This window comes from Sminthopsis crassicaudata, chromosome 3 (genome assembly GCF_048593235.1).
Source record: "Sminthopsis crassicaudata isolate SCR6 chromosome 3, ASM4859323v1, whole genome shotgun sequence".
In the NCBI taxonomy this organism is placed as follows: domain Eukaryota; kingdom Metazoa; phylum Chordata; class Mammalia; order Dasyuromorphia; family Dasyuridae; genus Sminthopsis; species Sminthopsis crassicaudata.
The window spans coordinates 516,627,937-516,653,416 of record NC_133619.1 but is presented as its reverse complement, the minus strand read 5'-3'; the positions used below and the strand labels follow the sequence as shown (position 1 = coordinate 516,653,416).

At 38.2% G+C, this 25,480-nt stretch overlaps 1 protein-coding gene across 3 annotated transcripts in view; it reads left to right on the top strand.

Annotated features, from left to right (window-relative positions):
• PAK1 (p21 (RAC1) activated kinase 1) overlaps positions 1 to 25,480 on the top strand; it is a 187,730-nt gene that overhangs the window by 23,739 nt on the left and 138,511 nt on the right. The window contains exon 1 of one of the 3 annotated variants that reach the window (XM_074304146.1): positions 2,733 to 2,850. The exons of the other annotated variants lie outside the window; for them this stretch is intronic. The gene's annotated coding sequence lies outside the window, so the exon portion shown is untranslated. Of the gene's footprint in view, positions 1 to 2,732; positions 2,851 to 25,480 lie in introns of those variants that run through there. 3 annotated transcript variants of the gene reach the window in all.

Below are 25,480 nucleotides of genomic sequence, written 5' to 3'. Positions count from 1 at the left end.
TGAGGCAGGACTGAGTCAGGATAAATAGGGAAACGGAGTCAGGACAATAAAAGAGAACTCTGGCACAACAACACAACTAGTAAAAGTGTCTGAAACCAGAGTTGAAATCATGAGTATGAGTCTTCCTGACTAATTCCAGCCAAAACAATTCATCTCTCTGATCCTCTTCTTTCAAAATCTAAAAAATGGAAATTACAATCCTTAGGTAATCTCCATCCTAGGGCTGCTTTGAAAGGAAGTTCTTTGTAAACTGTAAATTGCTATATGAAAACCAAGCTATTTTTATTATTAGCTTTGCCACCACAATCCTTATAAGGCAGTGGTATGATCCTCCCCCTCCTCAGTTAAAAAATCTTTGTTTGAATAGCTCCTCCTTGCCTATGGAATGGAGTGCACATATTCAGTCTTATGGAAGATAGGCTGGGAACTTTGCAAAAAGTCCTTGCATGAGATTGCCTGGATAAGCATTACTATTCCTATTTGAAGAAGGAGGAGGTTAAGGCCTTCCAAGAAGTAGCTTTATTCAAGGTCACATAAGAATTACTGGCAGGTCTCTTCCACACCCTGTGCAATCATCACACTTTTTCAAGTCATGAAAGAACCATCAAAAGGAGAAAATGTAATTGTTTTCAGTTTAGGAAACTTGCTAGTCAAACACATATTATAAAGTAGAAAAAAAAACACAGCATCTCCAAATTGTTTAATCTTAAAATTCTGAGGAAAAAAGGCCTGACTAGTTTATTTCTTTGGAATAAGCACTGGACTAGGGGTGATGTGAGTCTAGAAGCCTGCTTTCTGCTACAAGTTTGTTGTATGACCCTGGGCAATTCAGTTGCTGCCTCTGTGAGTCTTATTTTCCTTATCTGGAAAACCTGGATTGTTAACCTTTTTTTTATGTCTTGGTTCTGTCCTCAGAAAAATGGATTATTACATTCATAATTTTTTTGGGGGGGGGAAGGCAGACAGGACGAAGTCACTTGTCCAAGGTCACACAACTTGTACCTGTTGAAGACCTGTTTTGAATGCAGGTTCTCCTGGCTCCAGGGTTGGTTGCCCTACCCACACCTATTGATGTGTTTGATGTTCAAGCAATTGACACCAATTGTTGGGGTTCGAAAAAATGAAGAATTCACAGTGACCATTATCTTTGAGAAAATTTAGGTTTATTTTTGAGAAGAGGTTACAGACAAAATGAAGAGATACATTTATGGTAATAACAAAATAGATTTGAGAGAGCATGTAACAGTTAACAATGGAAAGGACAAGTTCCTTAGTGGAATTCACAATTAATCAGAAGAAAGGGAATATACCATGAGGTAGGAATATGCCATTCACTGAGGCTAAAGCCATAAAGGAGTTTAGTACCCGAAAAGTTAGTTAGCTATAAGAAAGAGAAAAACACCTTAAGGCATGGAGGGGATGACAGAAATGGCTCCAGGAGGCAGAACACCATGGCAGGCTAACTCACAAGGATTCAGCAAAGATGTGGGAGCCATGGACAGATTTGTAGGTGAAATTTAACCCCCAGGGGTTTGAAATAATTTGGCTTTCTGACTGGATACAGGAATGTGGGGCAGAGAGTGGGACTCTAAGGTTGAGCTGGTCCCCATCAGTGCCCTTCCCTGTATTTCAGGGTTTCTCTACCACCCCCATCTGGTTACCCAGGACCTCATCACTACTACATTTATAATTGAAAGAAAGGGCAGCTTGGTAGTGTAGTGAATAGAACACTAGGATTGGAATCAGGAAGACTTATCTTCAGAAGTTCAAATCCAGATTCAGACACTTCCTAGCTATGTGATCCTGGGCAAGTTCCTTAACTGTCATCTGTAAAATCTTGGATCATTTAATAGTTCCCTAGCAAGTGTTTTTGTCACTGCTTTCTTTTCTCCTTCACTTTCTTCTAGAGTAATCTTTCTTATGACTTGCTCCTCCTGTTTAAGATTCAAATTCAATGGATATTTATTTTGAGTGCCTAGTAAAAATGAAAAGGCATTGTACTCATTATTGGGGATACAAAGTCAAAAAAAGTACTTTTGCGTTTTTTCCACTAAAGGAGCATATAATCTCTACCTAAAGATAAATTTAATATATAGAGAGTGCTACAGAGATAAAGAAGAGATCCAGATAAAGCTATATAGAAAATTTTGATAATGATGATAGCTAGTATTTCTATAGCATTTTAACGTTTGAAAAGTACTTAGAAATATCATCGTATTAGTGTCATAACAACCCTGAGAGAGACAGCCCCTTTTTTGCAAATGTGGAAACTGAGGCAAATACAGTTAAATAACTTGAATTTAGATCTTCCTGGCTCCAGTCCTGGTGCTCCATAGGCTTTGACACTCACCTGCTTGGTAGCTGCCTAGAAAGATAAGTGGAAAATAAATTTCAGGCTTGGAGGATGGGGAACAGCCTGTGTGAATGAGTGCAAAGTGATGTACGCAGCATATTGAAGTTGGGATATATCTCCTAATCGTTGTTACTGAAGAAAAAACTGAATAAACATAGTCATAGAAAAGAGACTGGAAAGATAGACTGGAGCTCTGTTGTGGACAACTTTAAATACCAGGATGGGGTGTTCATTGGATCTTATCTTAGAGGTAATAGAAAACCAATTAAAGTTTTTTAAATGACCTGTCTCAGGAAGGTGATTTTTGACACCTGGGTGAAGCACGAGCACCTTACTCATCAGGAGCCTATTAAAATAGGCCAGCTAAGAAGTGAGAAAGATCTAATCTAGGATGGCGGTCATAGTAGAGATGGGAAGGCATGATTGAAAAAATATTACGGAGGCAAAAACAGTCAACAAATTAGCTTTGGAGACTGAAGGAGAGAGAAGGATCAAAGGTGATTCTGAAATTTTGACTTTGGGTGACTAGGAGAAAGGTGGTATCACCAGCAGAAATAGGGAATTGGGAGGAGGAACAAATTTAAGGGAAGAAGGTGAAATCAGTTTTAAACATTTGTTGAGTTTGAGATGCTTAAAAATCTTAAGTGGTTCTCCTTTAACACTGTAAAAAGGACAAATTCATCCTTTTCATTCAAGGCTTCCACAATCTGGTTCAACCCTTCTAGAGAAGATCCTGCATCTAGTTTTCCTCCTCCATCAGAATAAATGATTCCATGCATTTTATTTCTCTGATCTGAAATCATACATTTAAAGCTGAAAGGTATCTTGGAGGTCATTTCATGTAGCATTTTGTATTTCTCTTAGACACTTATTTTGATTTATTTTGTATTATGATTATATATTTTTGTCTTTTTATTTATTTATTTTACTGCTGCTGCTGCTGAGATTCTTATGTATAATAGGAAGGAGATAAGAACAGGAGTTAAACTTGAGATTTCATTGGTATAGGAAACTCCTGGGTAGGAAAACTCCTAGCAATTTAGGGTGGCACTTTCTCTGTAATTTGTAGTGCTACAGAATTGCCTAGAACACTCAGGTTAAGCCAGGATGTGTCAGAGGGGGAACTTCATTACAAGCATCCTGGTTTCAAGGTTGGCTCTCTGTCCACTACATCATGCTGACTCTCTATAGCCAGATCCTTTGCAAGCTTTAAAATGTTATATAAATATATTAACGTTTTTGTCTGTGATGCTTGTGATGATGTGATTTCATTTAAGTAGGAAATTCCCAGGTGGGCAACTCTATTTACTAAAGCAGATGGGCATCTGATCTGTAATTTATGCTCTTTTGAAAGCTTCCTGGGACACTCAGAGGTAAAGGAATTTGTCCAGGATCATAGCCTATTAGAAGAAAGACTTGAAAACATGGATTTTTATTTCCAATCTTGGATCTCTAACGTGTCATTTTGGCTCTTCATTGTTATCAGTAATAAAACATACACATAATATGTTTATGTGTAATATATATGTATATATGTATGTATACATACTTATGCAGTTTAAATCACATAAAGTGCTTTCTGTAAAACAACTCCATGGAGGTAAGTAATTCTAGTATTATCCTTGTTTTACAGATAAGGAAACTGAGGCCCGGAGAGCTTTAAAGACTTCTGAGATCACAGAGGTAGTGAGTGTACGGGATAGGATTTGAATCCAGGGCTCTTGATGTCAGACCCACTTGCCTCATTGTCTTTTAGCTTATAAATTCCTTGTGGAAATTTCTAAACTGATAAACTCCATCCCATGAGGGCAGGAACTTTGTATTTACCTTAACTTTGTATTATCTCCTATTATTGAGCCCACAGGCAACAGTATATCTTTGTCATATTGAAAATCACTCTTAAGGGAAATGCCAGATATTGCATTTTTGTTGTGTTAGAATTTGGTTTAAATAAGTTTATTGTTAGAAGTTATCTCTGCTGGAGAGGAAAATAATTTTTAGTTCTGTAGAGATTTCTATTTGGTGTTCTATAAGAAAAGTGAAATTTTAGGATCTTAGAATCTTAGTGCTAGAAGAGATCTGTAAGGTGGTCTTTAAAGAAGTTTTTAAAGATCTTATAAGTCTATAACTTAGTTTATATTTTTTAAAGAGTTAAATTAAAATTTAAGAATTAATAAAAATTTTAGAAAATAAGAAAAACAAATCCTCATAACAAATATGCATAGTCAAGCAAAGCAAATTCCTCATTTTCCATGTCCAAAAATGCAAGTTTCATTTTATATGTGAATCCATCACCTCTTTGTCAGATGCAAATGAGTAGCATGTTTTACTTGTTCTCTGAATGTGTGGTTGGCCATTGCCTTAATCTGTTTTTAAGCCTTTCAGAGTTTTTGGTCTTTACAAAATTGTTGTTATATAATTTTTTTCTGGTTCTGCTCTCCTTTCATTTTGCATCAGCTCATATAAGTCATCTCAGATTTCTCAGAAATCACTCTCCTCATTTGTTATAGCACAGCAGCATTTCATCGCATTCATATGCTATAACTTGTACTGTCATTCTCCAATCCATGGATGTCACCTCACTGTCCAATTCTTTGCTGCCACAAAAAGAGCTCCTGTAAATAATTTTGTACTTTTGGTTTCCTTTCATCTTTCTTTGATGTTTTTGGAGGTGTTGGCATAGGAGTGAGTGCCGAGTGAAAGGGTGTATACAATTGGGTAACTTTTTTTTTTAATTATAGCTTTTTATTGACAGAACATATGCATGGGTAATTTTTCAACATTGTCCCTTGCACTCACTTCTATTCCAACTTTTCCCTTCCCTTCCTCCATCCTTTCCCGTAGATAGCAGGCAGTCTCATACATGTTAAACATGTTAAAGTATCTTAAATACAATATATGCATACATATTTATACAGTTCTCTTGTTGCACAAGAAAAATTGGATTCAGAGAGGTAAAAATAACCTGGGAGAAAAAACAAAAATGCAAGTAGTCCACATTTATTTTTGGGTCACTTTTCAACCCATTCATTTTAGAAAGAATGACCATGAGACTAAGGCTTCAGGTGGCTCAGTGGTCTGCCTAGAGTCCCATAGTTGTACTTTAATCTATCTACACACAAATAGCAATGAGTGAGTTTTTGAAGCATTCATCCATTAATGTTAAGTGGGTTCCAAGCAGAGAAAGCCCTTTGTGTAGGATTATTAATTGTTGCTAATTTTAAGTAAACTATTGACCAAATATGGTTATTGTGGGAAAAGACAAATGAATTGCTTTCTTACTAAGACCACAAAACATGGTTTTCAAATGGTGGGATGCTTAACCATATTGATTGATTATATTTGTTATTTTGAAGCAGACTTTGAGATGATGTGCTGCAGAGGGAAAACCTTAGAACCTGGATTTGAGTATTTGCTCTATGGTTGTGTCATTTGACCCTCAGTTTTATTATCTGTAAAATAGAGATAACCTTTTTACTACTTATCTCACAGGCTTCAATGAAAAAATGTATGTGAATGTACTTTTTAATGGTAAAATCTAGTTGATAATTATAGCATAAGCTCCATGTGGGTAGGGACACTGTCTTATTTAAACACACTTGCATTTTGGTTTTTGTGTTAGATAGTTTTGTGCTGTAATGGATAGAAAGCCAGGCCTGGAATCAGAAAAACTTCAGTTCAAGTCCAGTCTCAGATACTTCCTAGTTGTGTGTCCCTGGGCAAATCACTTAATCCTGTTTGCCTTAGTTTCCTCATCTGTAACAAGAGCTGGAAAAGTAAATGACAAATAACTACTGAATCTCTACCAAGAAAACCCCAAATTGGGTCACAAAAATTTGAATAGGACTGAACAACAGTACAATATATTTATGCAGCACTTCAGAGTTTGCTAAACACCTTTTCCTCCTTTAATTTCATTTTAATTTAGTTTAATTGAACTGATTTAAATTTTAAATTTAATCCTAACAGCAACCTCCCTCTGAGGGAGGCAGACAGGTGCCAATGCCTCCCTTTTATAGATGGGCAGGTGAAGACCTGACACAAAGTATTGGGATATGGAGGTTTCCATAAAAGGGCAGAAAGAGAGAGTGTTAGGCAGGAGTACAAGGCCAAGGCAGCTTTTATTAAGTGAGCCTTCAGGGCTCCCTAGTGCCCATGGGCTCCAGGTTTGGGGAATAATTAGGATACAACTGAATTATCTCTTAGGGTGCCTCCTCCTGTCAGAGTCAATGTTTTAAGAGTCATGCAGAGAATGAGTGACAAGGCATGTTCAAGAGCCCAGGTCTTCTGGGTCTCAGAATTGTGTCCTTTCCCCTTCACTTAGTGAAATTTCCTTAATTTCTCCAGTGAAGAGAAAACAAACTTCATGAAAGGAAGTGGCAGCAACATCATTCTACATGTATGGCCTTGAGGTTCCCGTGAGTGATACTTCTCAATCACTTTTTTCCTGATTATGTTACTTCTCTGACTTACCATCAGTTTTCTGATCTAAAAAATTGGGACAATAATTCTTTTTTTATTATTAATTTTATAATTATAACTTTTTTTTGACAGTACATATGCATAGGTAATTTTTTTTTTACAACATTATCCCTTGTACTTCCTTCTGTTCCGAATTTTTCCCCTCCTTCCCTCCACTCCCTCCCCTAGATGGCAGGCATTCCCATACATATTAAATATGCTATAGTATATCCTAGGTACAATATATATGTGCAGAACCGAATTTTGTTGTTGTTGTTGTTGAAAAGGAAGAATTGTATACGGAAGGTAAAAATAATCTGGGAAGAAAAACAAACAAAAAAATGCTCTCAGTTTACACTCATTTCCCAGTGTTCCTTCTCTGGGTGTAGCTGATTCTGTCCATCATTGATCAACTGGAATTGGATTAGCTCTTCTCTATGTTGAAGATATCCACTTCCATCAGAATACATCCTCATACAGTATCATTGTTGAAGTGTATAATGATCTCCTAGTTCTGCTCGTTTCACTCAGCATCAGTTGATGTAAGTCTCTCCAAGCCTCTCTGTATTCCTCCTGCTGGTCATTTCTTACAGAACAATAATATTCCATAACATTAATATACCATAATTTACCCAACCATTCTCCAATTGATGGACATCCATTCATCTTCCAGCTTCTAGCCACTACAAAAAGGGCTGCCACAAACATTTTGGCACATACAGGACCCTTTCCCTTCTTTAGTATTTCCTTGGGATATAAGCCCAGTAGTAGCACTGCTGGATCAAAGGGTATGCACCTTTTGATAACTTTTGGGGCATAATTCCAGATTGCTCTCCAGAATGGGTAGATTCTTTCACAACTCCACCAACAATGCATCAGTGGGACAATAATTATTGGGTTACCAACTCCAAAGAGTTGCTGGGAGGAGTATTTATTTCACTAATCAATACTAATTCTATTAATATATTCTATAATCTAATACTATTCACTGATACACACACACACACACACACACATACACATACACACACACACTTGTATATTTCCTTTACAGATAGAGATTGGAAACCTCCCACATTTCCATCTGGAGATAATCCTCACATATGGCTGTAGCCCTCAGTGGTCTAGCTTTTGATGAGCAGTCTATCCACAGTTAACTGGGTTGTTCATCTGATAACAACGAACTTTATTATTGGGCCCATACTCTAAACCTTTCCCTCTTTGACGGGCTCTGAGGGAGGCTGCAATCTTTGAAGCATGCATGTGATATTTTAGCTTGGTAAATGACAGGGATACAAAAGGCAGACTTCTCCACCCCACGTCCAATTCTTTCTTTTAAGAAACTCACAGTCTAATGGAGGAGATAAAGTTCTCAAAGAAAATTTAGGAGAGAAGAAAATATCGCCTTTCACCTTCAGGGATCAGGGAAGACTTCTTGAAGGAAGCATTTAAGTTGGACTTTGAAGGAAGAGAAAGAATAGCAAAAGTGTAGAGAAAGGACATTTTAGGCATTAGTGTAACAAGGCCGGGGCCACCATTAGTCTCTTTAGTTCAAAGAACAGTTGAAAGTCCAGTTTTTCTGGAATGCAGAGTAAGTGGAGCAGGTTAATACAAAACCAATTTGGAAAGGTAAATTGGAGACAGATTGTGATGGATCATGAATGCCAGGCTAAGGAGTTTGTGAAGGTTTTCAGTTAAGGATTTGCTATGTAAATATAAGTAAAGAATTATTGGGATAAGATAGAAGTAGGATATATCAGAATCACTGGAAGATTTGTTGGAGAGGTTAACTCTTCCTAGTTAATGGATATATATTGCTGCCGATTTCTCTCCTAGGTTCCCTTTTCCCTTTTTCTTTGCTGCAATCCTTCCAAGGAATAATTTTCAAGGCACAGGATGTCTGTTCTTTGGTATAACAGTATTTCATATTTAGGCAGTAAATTAAGTTTTTCAAAGCATTTCAAGCTAGAAATTCTTCTCTTCTTCTCTCTAGGCTTTTATAAAAATTGTTCTGTCAGTCTACAAATTGCATGTCTGTTAGTTACCCACAGGAATGGTTGACCAGGGGGATGCTTTACTTGCTGCTACCTACCAGCATACCTTGGGGTAAGAGTACTGTATCTGGGATTCATGAACCCTTTAGATTTCTGTGAACTTGGATGGGACACTTTGTCTTTATTTTCAATTACTCCTAATTGAAATTTGGTATTCCCTTCAATTATTTAAAAATCTGATTTTGAAAAGGAGCCCCATAGAGTTCTCTGAAGTGCCAGTGACTGTCTATAACACAGCAATGATTATGTACCCTTGCATTAGGGGTACCTTTTATAAGATAGAAGCATAGTGTTTCAAAGATGTAAGAGATTTCAGAAGTCGGCTAGTTCAACCTGTCCCTGAAGGATGATTCTCCAGCTGTTGCTTGAATACTTCTGTGATAGGGAACTCTTTCTTCCAAAGTAGGCCATCTCATTGTTATGCATTTCTGATAGAAAGCTTTTTCTGTCATCTTGAACTAAAACTCTTACCTTCTATTAGCTCATTCCCATTTGTGCTAGTTCTGTCCTCTGGGGCCAAACAGGAAAAAATTTTTTTTTTCTTTCTTCCTCTCCCATGTGACTGCTTTATAAATACTTGTGGGCTTTTATCATGTTAGGTTATTTAACCTGTTATGATTGACCTCTAAGTACTTACTAGGTGTTTAAGCCTTGGAGATATCAAGAAAGGCAAAAACAAGTGTCTGTCTTCATGAAACTTGCATTCTAACTAGGGAGACGGCATGTAAACAACTAATGAACATACAAAAAAATAGAGTAATTAGTAGGTGATCTCTGAGAGCATCAGTTCTTCTTCAGCCTAAACAGCCTCAACCTTCGGCTGGTCACAATATGACATGATTTCAGGTTCCCCTTGTTACTCTAAGACATGTCAGTAAATGATATTTGACCTTGGCTGAGGCCAGCAGAACTAGCTCCTCCCTTTTTTTTTGGATGTTACATCCCTCTTAATACAGCTTATCTAGAGTTGCATTCATTTTGATATGTGTCATACTTTTAAGTTCATCTTCCCAGTAGAATATAAACTCCTTGAGGGCAGAGACTATGGCTTAGGCAGGACTCAGCTGTCCTCTACACAAACTTTTGTTTGTATGCTTGAACTTGGTTGCTACATCCAACTACTGAATCACTTTGAGTTTGCAGCTCCGCAAAGCCCTAGGTTTCTTTCATACGCAGTCTTATCTACTCACTGGCACTATTTGTGCCCAGCCTGTGGTAGAGCCTTCCGAGCTTCTATTGGTCTGATAAGTTACAGTTGGACATACTGTACCTGGATCTCAGCAAAGTGATGCCATTTTGTTCTTTTTTGAAAAGGAGGGACAACTAATCTACCCACATCTCCCCCAAATTATACTTGGACATTTGATTTAAAAAAAAATCTAAGCATAAGACTTTACATTTGTCATTTCTCTCTCGACACACTTGTTGAACTATTTCAATTACATCTGATTCTTTGTGACCCCAGTTTTTGGTTTTCTTGGCAAAGAATTGCAATTTCCTTCACCAGATTACATTACACATGAGAAAATTTGAGCAAACGAGTGTCTTTGGCTGAATTTAATAAACTGACTCCAGGCCAGGCACCTGGCACACTGCGTCACCCAACTGCCCCATGATCCTACATAGCAAATAAGGAAACCCATCTATCCAAGTTGATAGCAAACAGAAATCAGAAGAGGTATATACAGGAGAATCTATGCGAGATCATATAGAGTATGAGACCTCTTCATTAAGAGTGAGCTCAACCAAGAGAGAGCAAGAGAACCCCAGATGTCACTCAAAGGGGAAATCTCTAGTGCAGCAAATTGGAAATAGAAAGATAGTAGAGATTAAATCCCTTTAAAGAGTTCTCAAACTTTAGGCTAGGTTTCTTTACCTGGGGTCCCTGGATCCCCAAGAGCTGTAAACTTGGGGGAGAATTACATCTTTATTTTTAATACCCTCAAGTTGAAGTATAGCATTTTCTTCAATTATTTAAAAGCATTATTCAGAGAAGAGTTCTTTAGGCTTCACTAGAATGCTAAAGAAGTGTATGACATACAAAAGTTAAAGCTTACATTCTATCACCTTCCACGCCCAAGAGTAGCTAGAAGCAGCTAGATGATCCAGTGGGCAGAACACTGGGCATAGAGTTGAGAAAATTAGAGTTCAAATCTGGACTGGACACTTACTAGCTGTGCGACCCTGAGAAAATAACTTTTGTCTGCTTTAGTTTCCTTATCTATAAACTAGGGATGATAATAGCACTTAACTCTCAGGGTTGTTATGAGGATATAATGTGATTATATTTGTAAAATGCTTTGTAAACTTTAAAGCATTATGTAAATGCCTCAGACACTTGAACCTGGGCAAGTTACTTCACCTTGTCTGCTTCAGTTTCCTCATGTGTAAAACGAGCTGAAGTAGGAAATGGCAAACCACTCCAGTGTCTCTGACCAAAAAAAATCCCAAATAGGGTCACAAAGTGTCATGAACAGTTGGACACAACTGAATAAAATTATCATCTAAGCACAAATTTAGCAAAGCCATTTGGTCAAATTCTGTCATTTTATGAATGAGGAAACTGAGGGTTAGAGAAGTCTGTGATCTAAAATTGGAAGTCATCTAGTCCAATCCCCACATTTTGCAGATGAAAAAACTGAGGTGCAAGGTATTTGCGACTTTTTCCAACTCATGCAGATATTAAAATGGCAACGTCAGGTTTTGAACCCGTATTCTGTGAGCCAGCATTCTTTCCACAGTACCAATCTCTTGCCCAAGGTCACTGTATTTCCAAACTGGAAGATGGCCCTGAATAATTGGTGGGGCTAATGATTCCATTGGAGCTGGAAAGTAATCACGCAATCTTGGATCTTTTAACTGGCTCACTTTCAACTGTTTGGCAGATGGACCAACACCTACCTTTGGGCATGTTCTGTTCTAAACCCATCACTAAGAACTGCCGGTGTCTTTCTCACCACCAGCAAGGTGGGGGAGCTCCGCTCAGACCTGAAACATTCTTTCTGCTTTCAGAGACAGTCAGTCACTCGCCCCCAAGGCTGGTTTATTTTTATCAGGCGTCTGTGACCTATTTATTTTTTTCCACAGCAGAGGAGCCCAGTGCTGGGAAGACAGGGCCATTGGTTTCAGTCTCATCCCAGCCACATGCACAAGTTGGGTAACTCGGTACTGGTGAGATCATGAAGCACAAATGGTCATTTGGGATGGGTCAAAGAGGTGAGAATAACTCCACCTCTATACCTGGTCCCAAACACTTTTTTTCCCCTCTTATTGTCTTCAACTTCTTGCCATCGCATTATATTTTATTTATATATTACATATTAATATGTAATAAATATATATTATATAATTTAATTATATTTTACAAGTTATTTTTCCTTTTTTTCCTTTTGTTTCAATCATATCTGATTCTCTGTGACCCCATTCGGGGTTTTCTTGGAAAATATACTAGAGTGGTTTGCCATTTCTTCTTCAGCTCATTTTATAAATGAGGAAACTTGAGGCAAAGTGTACTCGACCAGAGTCTCACAGCTAGTTACGTATCTGAGAACAGATTTGAATTCTGGAAGATGAGTCTTCTTGGTTCTAAGTTCAGAGCCCTATCCACTGTACTATATAGTGCTTAATTGTTTACAAAACAGTTTCACAGTATTGTGGAAGAAAGCATGGGGAGCTGGAAATAAAGCTGGATTTCAAGCTGTAAGACCTAGGTTTCAGTTTTCGAATTTTCATTTATTAATCAGGACATTTTAATTAGTATTTATTAAATTAGTATTACATTGGCAATTAATTAGTATGTCACATGACTGTTCTGTATATCAGTTTTCTCATTGGTAAAAAGAATAGGTCCTACTAAATGACTTCTGATGGGCCTTCCAGGTCTAAATCTATGCTTTGATGATCACATTTGATGAATTCTTTGAGAAAAGTGAGAAAATTGTTTTTCAAACTGTCAAGGCACAATTTAAACCTAGGTGACTAATGCAGGCAACAATTACGCTAGCTCAGGACTCAGGACTTCATGCATCTCAGAACCTTTCTATCACCTGCCAACTCTCAAATGGTGTGATTCAGTCTCTCTCTCCTTATCACACCATTGTGAAGGGAGGCAGGGCAGAAATGATTGTCCTCATTTTATAGAGGAAGGGACTGAGACCCAGTATAGGGAAATGGCTTGCTTAGGGATCACATAGGGGCAGAGCTGGGGCTAGACCGGAGGAATTCTGTGACTTCCAGTCAAAGCTCTGATTCTTATGTTTTCCCATTGTTTTCACTAACTTGTTTTCAATTATAGCCAACTTTCTGTGATCCCATTTAGGGCTTTCTTGGCAAAGATACTGGGGTGGTTTGCCATTTGCTGTTTCATCTCATTTTACAGATGGAGGAAACTGAGACCTAAGTGACTTGCTTGGAGTCACCCAGTTATGAAGTGTCTGAGACTGATTTGAATTCTGGTCCTCCTCCAGGTCTGGTGCTCTACCCAGCTGTCTACCCCTTTAGACCTCATAATTACCTTTTCTTCTCCCCTTTCTCCCCTCCCCCTGCTTGGTTTTTTTTTATCCTGAATTGACTTTGTCAGAGAGTCTTTGAAAGGGTCCTTTGTCAATAGGGCAGGAAAGTCCAGTGGGGATAGGTATTCTGTAGCCACTTGGTTTTTCTTTTGTGGATTTCTAGGCCATTTTCTTTGGAGTAGCCCTTGAATCCCATTGGGCAGGGTGAAGACTCCATAGAATTATACAGCCATCTGCAAACAGGAGCCTCTGGAGAACTTTGTTAGAGGGAATTCTTCCATTTGGCCTCTGCTTAGGAAATACTCCATGTGTCTTCCCATTTTGTGAAAAGATTTATTTATTTAGCCTATTTGGGACTGTTTTTAGGTGATAGAGGGGAATGGGGCTTAGTCACTATCCTTGCTCAGACTTCCTGCTGGAAGATGAGTTGCAAGTTTTTATTAATGGTCTGGATAAAGGCATAGATGGCCTGCTTAACTCATCTGCTCCTATTCTCTCTATTCATGTGACTATTGTACTATTCAAGACCTGGTCATTTTTCACCTGGATTCCAGGATTTCACCTGGAGTCACCTCCTAATGGGTCTCCCTGTCTCCTCACTTTCCTTTTCAGTGTGTTCTCAGAACAGCTTCCAAAATAGCATTCCTAATGCACACATCCAACCCTGTTACTCCCTGCCCCAATCTTGAGTGGGTCTCTTATTACCTCTAGGACAAAATGCCAACTTCTTGGCCTGGTGTTTGGAGTTCTCTATCAGTTGACCCATTCATTGGCTTTTCCAGCCTTATTTCATACTAATCCAGTCTAGCTGGATGACTAGTTTTTCCCAGAACCCAATGCCCCATCTCCCATATTTGTGAATTCACACAAGCCTCAGCTGAAACATATCCCTCCTCATTTTCCTTTCTTAGAAGCTTGAGGCTGAACTCAGGAATCATCTCTTCCATGAAGACTTTCTTGACAAGATCCCTTCTTCTCTCTATTTAGTGTTTTTTCCCTCCTTGATTTTCCTTGTACTATATGTATACATATAGGTGGCAGAGTGTATAGATAGACTTGGAGTGGAAAGACCTGAGTTTGGATTCTTCCTCAGGCAGTTACTAGATCTGTGACTTTGGGCAAGTTATTTCACTTCTAAGTGCCTCAGTTTCTTCAACTGTAAAATGGGGACAGTAATAGCACCTACCTTACTTGATTATTTTGAGGACCAAGTAAGATGATATATGTAAAAGTGCTTAGCACAGTGTCTGATAAGTAGTAGATGCTTATAAATGTTTATTTTCTTCCTTTTTTCTTTTTAGTTATTCATAATATATTGTATCTCACTAAAATGCAACTACTTGAGGGTAAACATGTATTATATTTTGGTCTGTTTCTCAAGCACATAATCCAGTGCTTGACACATAGTGGACATTTAATAAATATTTTTTAATTCAATGGAACTAATGGACTTGGAGATAATAGTGTAATAGGAAGACTAGATACCCCAGACAGCAGAGTCAGGGAGATCTCAGCAGATTAGAAAGTTTGATTAAATTCTTATATTAAAGATGAGGAAACTGAGGCCTAAAGAAGTTGTGACATACCCATTGTCATGCACATGGCAAAATTTTACTCAAACTCAATCTTATGGTTCCAAATTTAATACCTTCTGTTTAATTTCCTCTCAATCCCTTCTTTGTTGGAATATACAATTTCCTTGGATATATTTATTTTTTGCTTTTCCATGTGTACTTTTTATTAAATTACTTCATTTAGTGAAAAGAAAGAGAACGTTTGGTTGAAACTAATTAGTTGAAATCAAATAGGGAAAAATGTAAAAAGTCTTAGATTTGGGTTCAAAAAATCAGTTTCATAAATGGCAGTTGAAGGAGGTGTGGTTAGAGTAGTTTGTCTGAAAAGGTATCCTGTAGGCTATATGTAAGTCTCTAGGCTGTTATGACAGCTGAGAAAGGTGATGTGACCTTACTTGTGGTGCATGAGGTCCAGGAAGAAGAAGGGATCATTCTACTGTCCTCTGTCCTGGCTAGACCATGTCTGGAGGTACCACATTTTAGAAATGCTAGTGCTAAGCTGAAGAGGAGACATAGTGAGCAGAAACTTGAAATCCTTTTGTAAGAAATGAAGAAATCACTGGTGTTTAACCTAGAGGAGAAAAGAAGATTTAGAGGGGAAATGATAGCTGTCTACTCATATTTGAAGGGCTGTCATGTGGAAAAGGGATTAGGTTCCCCTGAGGGCAGACAGAAGAGCACTGAGCAGGAACAACAAGGAGGCATATTTAGGCTAGATGTAAAAGGCAAAACCTTCTAATAATTAGAGCTATCCAAAAGGAGAATGGTTGCCTTATCTTTTTTTCTTAAAAAGAAATGATATTAGAAAATATATGCTACTTGTTTTTATATCATATTTGGTCTAACTATAGCTCTCCCTACCTTATCCATTGAGCTTTCAGCGGGCTCCCCTTCCTAGAAGCTGTCGAGCAAAGGCTGGACTTGTTTAGGCCTGATCAATCTAATAGCAAGCATTTCTCCATGCTTGCCTAGCACTGGCCAGGTCCCAAATACAAAGGCCTAATTTAGTCTCAACAGCTTCCTAAGATTCCCTCACTCCCTTTCTGGGGGAGGCAATCAGGGTTAAATGACTTGTCCATGGTCACACAGATAGTAAGTGCTGGATTTGAACTGAGGTCCTCCTGGCCTCAAAGCCTGTGCTATATCTGTTATGCTACTTAGTTGCCCCCTAATTCCTCTTGTAATATTATGATTCTGAAACTTTAGGAAAAGTAGTGTGATATGGTGAAGAAAGCTCCAGTTTTGGGGTTAGAGATCCTGACTTCAAATATGAGATCTTCCAGTTTGTACCCATGTAATTTAGGCAGTCACCTAGACTCTCTGGGCCTCAGTTTCCTTATTTGTAAAAAGAAGAGGTCAGATTAGATAATCTTTAAGAATATATCCAGCTCTAAAGCTATGATTCTCTGATCTTGAAACTATGGGGGAAAAGAAAGGCAAAAGAAAGGAGGGAGGGAGAGAGCAAAAGAGAAAAGGACAGAATGAGGGAATGGGGAAGAGAAGAAAGAGACAGAGAAAGGGAGGGAGGGAGAGAGCAAAGGAGAAAAGGATAAAATGAGGGAATAGAGGGAACAAAATAGAGAGGGAGAGGAAACAGAAGGAAAAAGAGAGAGGGAATTGGTAGCCATTTTTTGTTGTTAGGGCAGAAACTCTGGGTTGTATTGCACTGATTTTATTTTGAGATTCAGTTCAATTGAACAAACACTTTTTTAAAAAAATTAATAGTTTTTATTTATATGCATGGGTAATTTTACAACATTGACAATTGCCAAACCTTTTGTTCTAATTTTTCCCCTCTTTCCCCTCTCCCCCAGATGGCAGGTTGACCCATATATGTTCAATATATTAAAGTATAAATTAAATACAATAAATACATAAAATAAATAAATAAAATTAAAGTATAAATATATGTATACATGTTCAAACATTTGTTTTGCTGTACAAAAAGAATCGGACTTTGAAATAGTGTACAATTAGCCCGTGAAGGAAATCTAAAATGCAGGCAGACAAAATTAGAGGGATTGGGAATTCTATGTAGGGGTTCATAGTCATCTCCCAGAGTTCTTTAGCTGGGTGTAGCTGGTTCAGTTCATTACTGCTCTATTGGAACTGATTTGGTTCATCTCATTATTGAAGAGGGCCACGCCCATCAGAATTGATCATCATATAGTATTGTTGTTAAAGTATACAACGATCTCCTGGTCCTATTCATTTCACTCAGCATCAGTTGAACAAACACTTTTTAAGAGACAATTATTTACTTGCACTTGGCAATGAATTTATCCAAAGATTACAAAGGAAACAGATTTAGGTGAAGTATCTTTATCCGAATATTAAAAAAAAATAAACAAAAAAACAAAACAAAAAATCAAGTTCATAGACCATGGGTTAAGAACCCTTGATAAACCATTCCAGGTTGAGAACCACCCTTAACCTTCCCAGAGTCCTTTATGCACTACTAATAATGTTCTTTTTAGTAATTAGATGAACAGGGAATCACCATTTAGTCCCAAGGGTTTCTATTTTGAAACCAGGTCTTGTGGTGGGAGGGTATGTCTTATCTAGGGAACTGGGAAATCCAGTGTTCTGCCTGCCTGATGAACCCAGCCAAATGATGCTGTGGTTCCAGTCCCAATCTTGGTCTCATGGGGCCTACTGCTTCCTTTTACTGCTTCCTTATCTGCAAAATGGAGATGATAATGATGTAGCCTTCTGGCCCCTTGTGAGCCTTGGATCAATGGAATTTTTGTAAAATGCCTTTTAAAAAGGCAGGCTAGAAGATCAATGCTGTATCAGTCAGAGAGTGGGTCTCCTAGACTCAGGATTTCTTGTCCTAAGCAAACTATGGCTATGTTTTCTCCTAGTAAGAGTTGGAGCTAGTGGGAATACCATAAGGAGGCTGTTGTAATTATTCAAAGGGATTGGGGTGGAGGAGGGAGAAATAAGGGCTTGGAAACTGGAGGAGTCTCAGTAGAGAGAAGTAGCTGAATGCTGGTGATGTGGTGGAGGTAGGACTGAAGGTTTGGGGAACTGGTTGGATATGAGAAGTGACAGAAAGGAACAGAAAAAATACCCTAAAGATTTCAGTCATGGGAGATCAGATAGAAATAGTGAAACCAGAGAAAAGCAGGCTTAATGGGAAAGATCAGTTAGGTTTGGGAGCATGTGGATTTGAGAGGTAGCTTGGTAAGAGTGGAAATAACTTTGGATTTAAAAGTCTGAGGACCTTGAGTTTAAATTTTTGCCTCTTCTGTTTATTACCCATATGACCTTGGGAGAGTTTCTTTCCTTTTTCTGACATTATTTTCCTCCTCTGGGAAATTAGAAAACTAGATGATCACTATTAACTCTAAATCTTGTGTTTCCCTAGGATTACACTGAGGCATCTATGTGGTAGTGGTCTTTAGCCATTTGGAGAGTCTGGAGCTTAGAAAGAGCGATCAGGGCAAGAGATAAAAATTAGGCAGACATTTACATAAAAGGTGGTATTAGAAGCCAAACATCAGCCTTTCTCTTCCTATTTACTCTTTCCTTCCTTTTTTCTTTTCTCTTCTTTCCCTTTCTTCTTTTCTCTCTCCTCTCTCCCTTAACTTTTCTTTTCTCTACTTTTCCCTTTCTTCTCCTCTTCCTCTTTTTTCCTCTTCTCTCTTCCCCTTTTCTTTCCCTTCATCTACTATGACTTCTCTTCTCCAACTCTCCCTCTTTTCCTTGTTTTCCTGTCTCTTCCTTTCTCTTCATCATTCCTCCTTCTCCCTTTCCTCCCCTTCTTTTTCTTCTCTTTCTGGTTGTTACTCTTTTCCTTATATTTCTCTTCTTGTTGTCTTTCTTGTCTTTTTCTTCCTGTCATTCCTCCCTCTTCAATAAACATTACTTGAATGACTTCTGCCCTGGACCTGCAGCCCTGTGGGTCACTGAAAAAGAATGAAGGATAAAATGATAAAAGAAACTACCCCTTTTCTTGTTCTCTGAGGAGCTTACGTAATTTATCTTTCTGCTATCTTTGTGAGGTAGAGGGGAAATGTTAACCTGGGAAAGATATTACTGAGGAAGATACTTGAGCATTAGGAGGTTAAGCAATATGCTAAAGATCCCCCAGCAGACTGGACTGGTCTTTCCACTCCCCATCACTTTCTCTCCAAAATTTCATGGCAAGTGACCTTTTTTTGTGTTGAAAGAGATATAAAATAGGTTCTGAATTGTGTTAGACATAAAAACCTAAGACTGAAATAATTACAATACATTTAATTTTCCTAATAATCAAATTCTGGGCATAGTAGACACAGAACTGTTTTAGTTAGAAAGACCAGAATTCAACAAAGATTTAGTGAACCACTTACATACGCTGTGCAAGGAATACAAAGAATGGCAAAAAGCAGACCACTAGATGGTGCAGTGGATCGCGTTTTTAAGCATTGGCGTCAGGAAAAGCTGAATTCAAATTATACTAACTCAGAGGCTGTGTGACCCCTGGGTCAGCCACTTAGACTGTGTCTGCTTCAGTTTTCTTTATCTGAAAACGCCAATATTATTATTGTTGTTGCTGCTGTTGATCTCATGATATTTAATTTGATTTTGATCACTCATTTGATGAGTGAAGAATCAGAGAAATAAATGACTTATTCCTTAGGCAGAGTCACTCATAGAGTTTTTCCTTTGCTACTCTCAGCCCCCTTGTCCCCAAAGCCATTCTTCTTCCTCTCTCTACCACTCCATTGATTCTTTCAGGAAATTCAGACCCACCATGTCTGCCTCTGAGGAACCTATCCAGCTTCATTTCATTCTATTCATTCCTCTTTACATATCTTACATTTCACCCCAAACAAACCAATAACAATTAGCATTTATACAGTGTTGTAAAGTCTGTAAAGAACTTTACAAATATCTCACCTGATCCTCACAACAACTCTGGGAGATAGGATCTATTATTATATATTTTACAGATGAGGAAACTGAGGCAGCCAGAGGTGAAGTGATGTGCCCATCAAGTGAGGCAAGGCTCCTGCCTCTGAGTCTAGCACTCTCTCCTCGCATACTCAGCCACCCCCAGGATGTTTCTCTTTACCATGTAGTTGCTATTGTATAAATTCTCTTGCTACAATTTAATACTAAAGTGTAAAGTGTCGCACCGTGAGTTCTGTACCTAGGAGGCTCCAAGTCCAGAGCTCTTTGGACAACACCACAGGGACAGCATTTTTGGCTTGTACTAACTGCTTATAAAAATGCCTTCCTTTTCAACGCTGAAGCATTTTCCTTTCTCTCATGAAACAATGATATTCTGAGATTTGAGAGCCCCTGTGTTGTGGATGAAGCCAAGACTTCCAGGTGAAGTGATTTACTTGTTCTAGCTTATATCACTGGAAAGAATTGAGAAAAGTGAACCCTTAATCTTTATTCTTTCTTGAAAATTAAAGTGTTATTTTTGTATATGCTTTTTACATTACAAACATTTGTAGATTATCTTCTACTCTGGGGGATGTATCTTATTGCCAAGTTAAAACAATTAAGTAAAACTGATAATGCAGTGAGTACCATCACCTAAAAAGTCTTGTAGGCTTTTACTTTTGGAGCATGTGTTAACCCTATCTCTCTACCCTCACTAAAAAAAAAAAAATTAAGGGTTTTAAAGAAGCATCTGAAAACACATCTCAGACCAACCAACAAACCTAAATTTATTCACGGGGAAAAAACCCCAAAGCAATAAGTATACACCCCTTAGGGTACTATTTGATCTTAGTGGTGATCAATGTTGTGATTGGAAACTGAGAATGAATCCGCATGGTTAATTGGGGCCAACACCACCTGGAGAATCCCTGAAAGAAAATCCCTGAAAGAGAATTCCTGGGAGTCTGGAAACTTAGGTTCTAGGATGGAGGAAACAGTATTTTGTATACTCAAAACTCTGGGAAGTAGATATTATTATTATCCCCATTTTATAGCAGAGGAAGCAGATGGAGCTTGAATGATTTGCCCAAAGTCATTCATCTGGAGAAGTGTCTGGGCCAAGATTCCAAGCTATCTAGAGTATTAGATAAGGAGTGTAGTATCTGTGACCTGTCTCTGGGTCTCAACTTGGACCACTCACTAGTTTTTTGACTTTGGTGGAGCCACCTTTCATTTTTGACATTGTCCTTGGACTCCCATGGTGCTATGAGGAAAGTGTTCTAAACCTTCAAGTGTGAGCTGCTCATCTGCTACTTGGTTTTGTATCTTTCCTTTTGCTGAAGCTTTATTCCTCTGAAATCACTTCATGGTCTGAAGGAGACCCTGACTTCTTGAGGGCTTTGCCATTGAAATTCTCTCATGACTTGCCAAGTTGGAAAGGATTTGAATCCAGGCCCAAGAATAGACTGTCTACTGTCTAAGAGCCAGGCAAGCCAACAGGTTCATTATGGTAGAGATGGAGACCAAGTAATGATTATTTTTTCTCATAGCAACTCATGAGGGGTAAAGCTAGGGATTTTTGTAGGTGGAGGGAGCAGCCACACACTGGTGAAATATTTTATATCCTAGAAGTCCAGGATCAAATATATTTCTCTGTTTGATAAGGAAAGCTCTTCATAACATGGTATCTTCCTGCCTTTCCAATCAGCTCACACTCCATACACTCTGCAGGTTCAGTCATATTGACCTATTGCTTTTCTTCCAACATGATACCTGCATCTGTGCATCTGTACCAGCGGTGCACCATACCTGGGAAGCTGCCTTTTCCTTTATAGAATTCTTGCTTCTTTCCAGATTCAACTCAAATGGCACCTTCTGCAGAAAGGTCTTTCTCAGTCTTCCAGGCTGTTAATACCTTTTTTTTCCCAAAGGCTACCTGTATGTACTCTGTGTGTGTATATATACATATATATATTTGGTAAGTACATAGTGATTTACATGTGGTCTCCTCCATTAGACTGTGTACTTTTTGAGGGCAGGGGATGTCTCTTACTTCTTTTTGTTTCCCAGCATTTAGCACTGTGTTTGGTATGTTGTAGGCACTTAATAAATATTTATTGACAGACTGACCCTTTCCATGTAATCTCGATAATTATGATAGTGACAGTCAGGAACCAGAGGGATGTAGCCAAGATCCCAACCCCCAATGTGTTTCTGCCTTTTCTCTTTCATTCTGTTTAAAACAAAACAAAACAAAACAAAACAAAATATTTTGCAGTAGGTACTACAAAAAGGAGTGCCTGTTCAAGACAACATCCCATTGCCTGTAATAGAATTTTCTGGCCTTCTCCTTTCCTCAAGAAGTGTGGGTAAATTGGAAGGACAAAAGACTAAATAAGCACCTGAGCTGTTTTGGCCTCCCAGTTGAGGCCCCATGGGACATTTAGATACAGATATCCTCCTTCTGATTTTTGTGCTATCTGTCACCTTGAGGGATCCTCCCCATAGATGTAGATCAGGAGAGTAAATGGGATTCAGTTGCGCTCACTGTGATGTTGTGGAAAGAAGACGAGAATTGGAGCTGGCAGAGATTTGGGTTTTGTTCCCAGCTCTGGCATATTTAGAATCTCAGGATCATGGATATAGTGCTGAAAGGGACTTTAGAGAGTTCTAGTCCAAGCTCTCTCTTTTACAGATGAGCGAACTGAGGTCTAGACATGTTATGTTATTTGCCAAGGATACATGAAATTGGGATTTGATTCTCTGAGTACAAATCAAATATCCTTTCTTTTTGCCTTGCTGAGCTTCAGTTTCCTCCTCTGTAAAATTAGGATCAATCCATAAGCCTTTATTAAGTGCCTTTTATGTGCCAGGTTCAGTATCTTATCAGTGCCTGGGAAACCAAGAAAGAATGAAATAATTCCTTATTTGAAGACTCTAATATTCTATCGGGAAGATAATGTTTGCATTCATAAGTATAAACAGAATAAACAAATGCAAAATATATTTAGTGGTTAAATACAAGGTATTTAGGGAGAGAGGACACTTTAGGGGATCTAGAAATGCTTATAACCATGTACTTTCCTCCTTAGAGGGTTGTTGCTGGGAAAGTGCTTTGTCAGAATTGTATGAAACTTATAGTTACCAAGAGCTTTTGTTATTGTCTTTACTTGGGCAGAAAACCTGGTTGGCTCTTGCCTCGTTCTGGGGAGTGCTTCGGGCTTTCTGGTTGTTGAATACAGTTGTAAGCATGTTATTCAAACATTTCAGTCTTGTCCAACACTTCTTGACATTTGCAGTTTTCTTGGCAGAGATACTGGAATAGTTTGCCATTTCCTTCTCCAGCTCATTTTACAGATGAGGAAACTGAGACAAACAGAATGAAGTGGCTTGCCCAAGAACATATAGTTAGTAACTGTCTGCGACTGCATTTGAACTCAGAAAGATGAGTCTTCCTGATTCCAGGCTTAGCAAGCACTCTGTCTCCTGAGCCACCTAGGTGCTCTGTATATCCTATAGTTTGACATACATCTGCATTAGACTTTGCGTTTGTTGAGAGAAGGAACTTTTTTGCCTTTCTTTTTATCCTCAATTTTCAACTCAATGCCTGACACATAGTAGGGGTTTAATAAATATGTATTGACTGAGTGACAATAGGACCATTCATAGGCATCTGGAAAGGATTTAAGAAGTTACTGATTGATTCCTTTTTTCAAATCAGGAAATTGAGACATGGAGATTAAAGGACTTCCCTAATTGCAAGTAGAATAAGCATTTTAGAGCCTGGATAGAGATCCTTTCATCTAGTAGCAAGGATCTCTATCCAGGCTCTAAAATGCTTACTCTACTTACCAAATGTTTGTGGAATTGAATTTGATGGTACATCCTCATTGCTGAAGAAGATGAGATAACAGGTGGATTCTGGGGCGAAGTGATGGTAGGCCCTAGGCAGATCAAGTCTCTATTGTCTCCTGTAGGGACACCCTTGAGAGTAACAAAATTAAGGATGGAGTTTAATGAGCAGCTGGTATTTGATACAGTAAAAACACTTTCAGATTAAGATGAGGCCAGAAAGATTTGTAATCTTTGGTGGACTGAGAGAGAGAGATTCTATTTTTATCCCTATTTTACAGATGAGGAACCTGAGTCAAACAGTGGTTAAGTGACTTATCCAAGTTCACACAGCTGGTGTTTGAACTTAGGTCTTGCTAAATCTAGTGCTGTATTTGAAGAGGAACTGCTCTGGACTGAGCTGACCCCACCCAGATAACAAAGATGAAACTGTTTGTCCTTGGGGCGGGGTCCCTCTCTGAGGCAGATTTGAATGAGATTTTCCTCCTTTAAGGATTTTCAGAGTTTCGGAGTATCCTCTTCATATTCACTATTCTATCTATATAATAGATACTTAATGAATATTTAATTTAACTGCTATTCCATGGATATAAAAACACTTTATAAAGTACTTTACAAATGTATGAGAATATTATTGCTACTTTTAGAGTGTAAATTTTAGAAAATGTACATGTAATTTTAGTAATTATAAATTTTAGAATTTTCAGTAAATTTGGTAATTTTTAAAAAATGTAAAAATTTATGGTCATTTGCAATTTTTAATTTAATTTTAAAAATTAAAAAATTTCCCATTTTCAAATTATTTACCGATATATATTCCAAAGTGTTATGGGAAGAACAAATCAAGAGATCTTGAGTTCTGATCTTGGTTCTGCCTCAGATTATGCTATATGATCTTAGGTCACTTTCTCTCTCTGGGTTTTACCTAGAAAATGAAGTAATTAGGCCAGATGACCTCTAAGGTGAATTTTATGTCTTCATAAAGAGTCTTGGTTTTTCTAGGAGAGCTTTGGTCTTTCTTAGAAGTGGCAGGGAAAGGGAAAAACTAAATAACCTAAATAACCGTTCTTGAAGTCTGAATGTAGGGGGTCACCCTTATCACTGTCACCTCCTGTCTTATCACAGTGACCTCCTATCTTGGTTTTGGAATTAGCTGGAATTGACTAAAAATACAACTGGTTTTCCAATTCAAACTTAGTTTTCTTGAGAGCTATCTTTTGCCTCTACCCTTGATAACTGAAAAGAGGTTTTGGGAGGACAAACTGTGAAGAGGAATTGTGTGTTACATAGAACCGTGATTTAAAGTGCCTCTGTAGGATGGATTGGTGAATAAGCTGCTTCGGTTGAGTTGGGTGTCTTCTGAATGGAGCTCATGAAGGCTCAGATGATGTGGTATAGTCTACAAAAATTGCAGTTTGATTGTTATTTGTGAAAATGACCAGCACATTTCCTTAGATTAAAAGGACATCAGCCTTGGTAGGAGGAACCTTAAAATACAGAATACCAGAATTGACCTTTTTGTTGTTTACTCATTTTTCATCTGTTTCTGATTTGGGGGAGGGGTGCTTTTATTGGCAAAGATATTGGAATGGTTTGCCATTTCCATCTTCACTTGTTTTATAGATGAGGAAACTGAGGCAAATTGGGATTAAATGACTTGTCTAGGACCACATAGCTAGTAAATCTCTTAGGCTGGATTTGAACTGATTCCAGGACTAGCATTCTCTATTCACTATACTACTTAGTTGCTCAGAATTGGTCTTAAAACACATAATGTCAAAGTTGGGAGGGCCC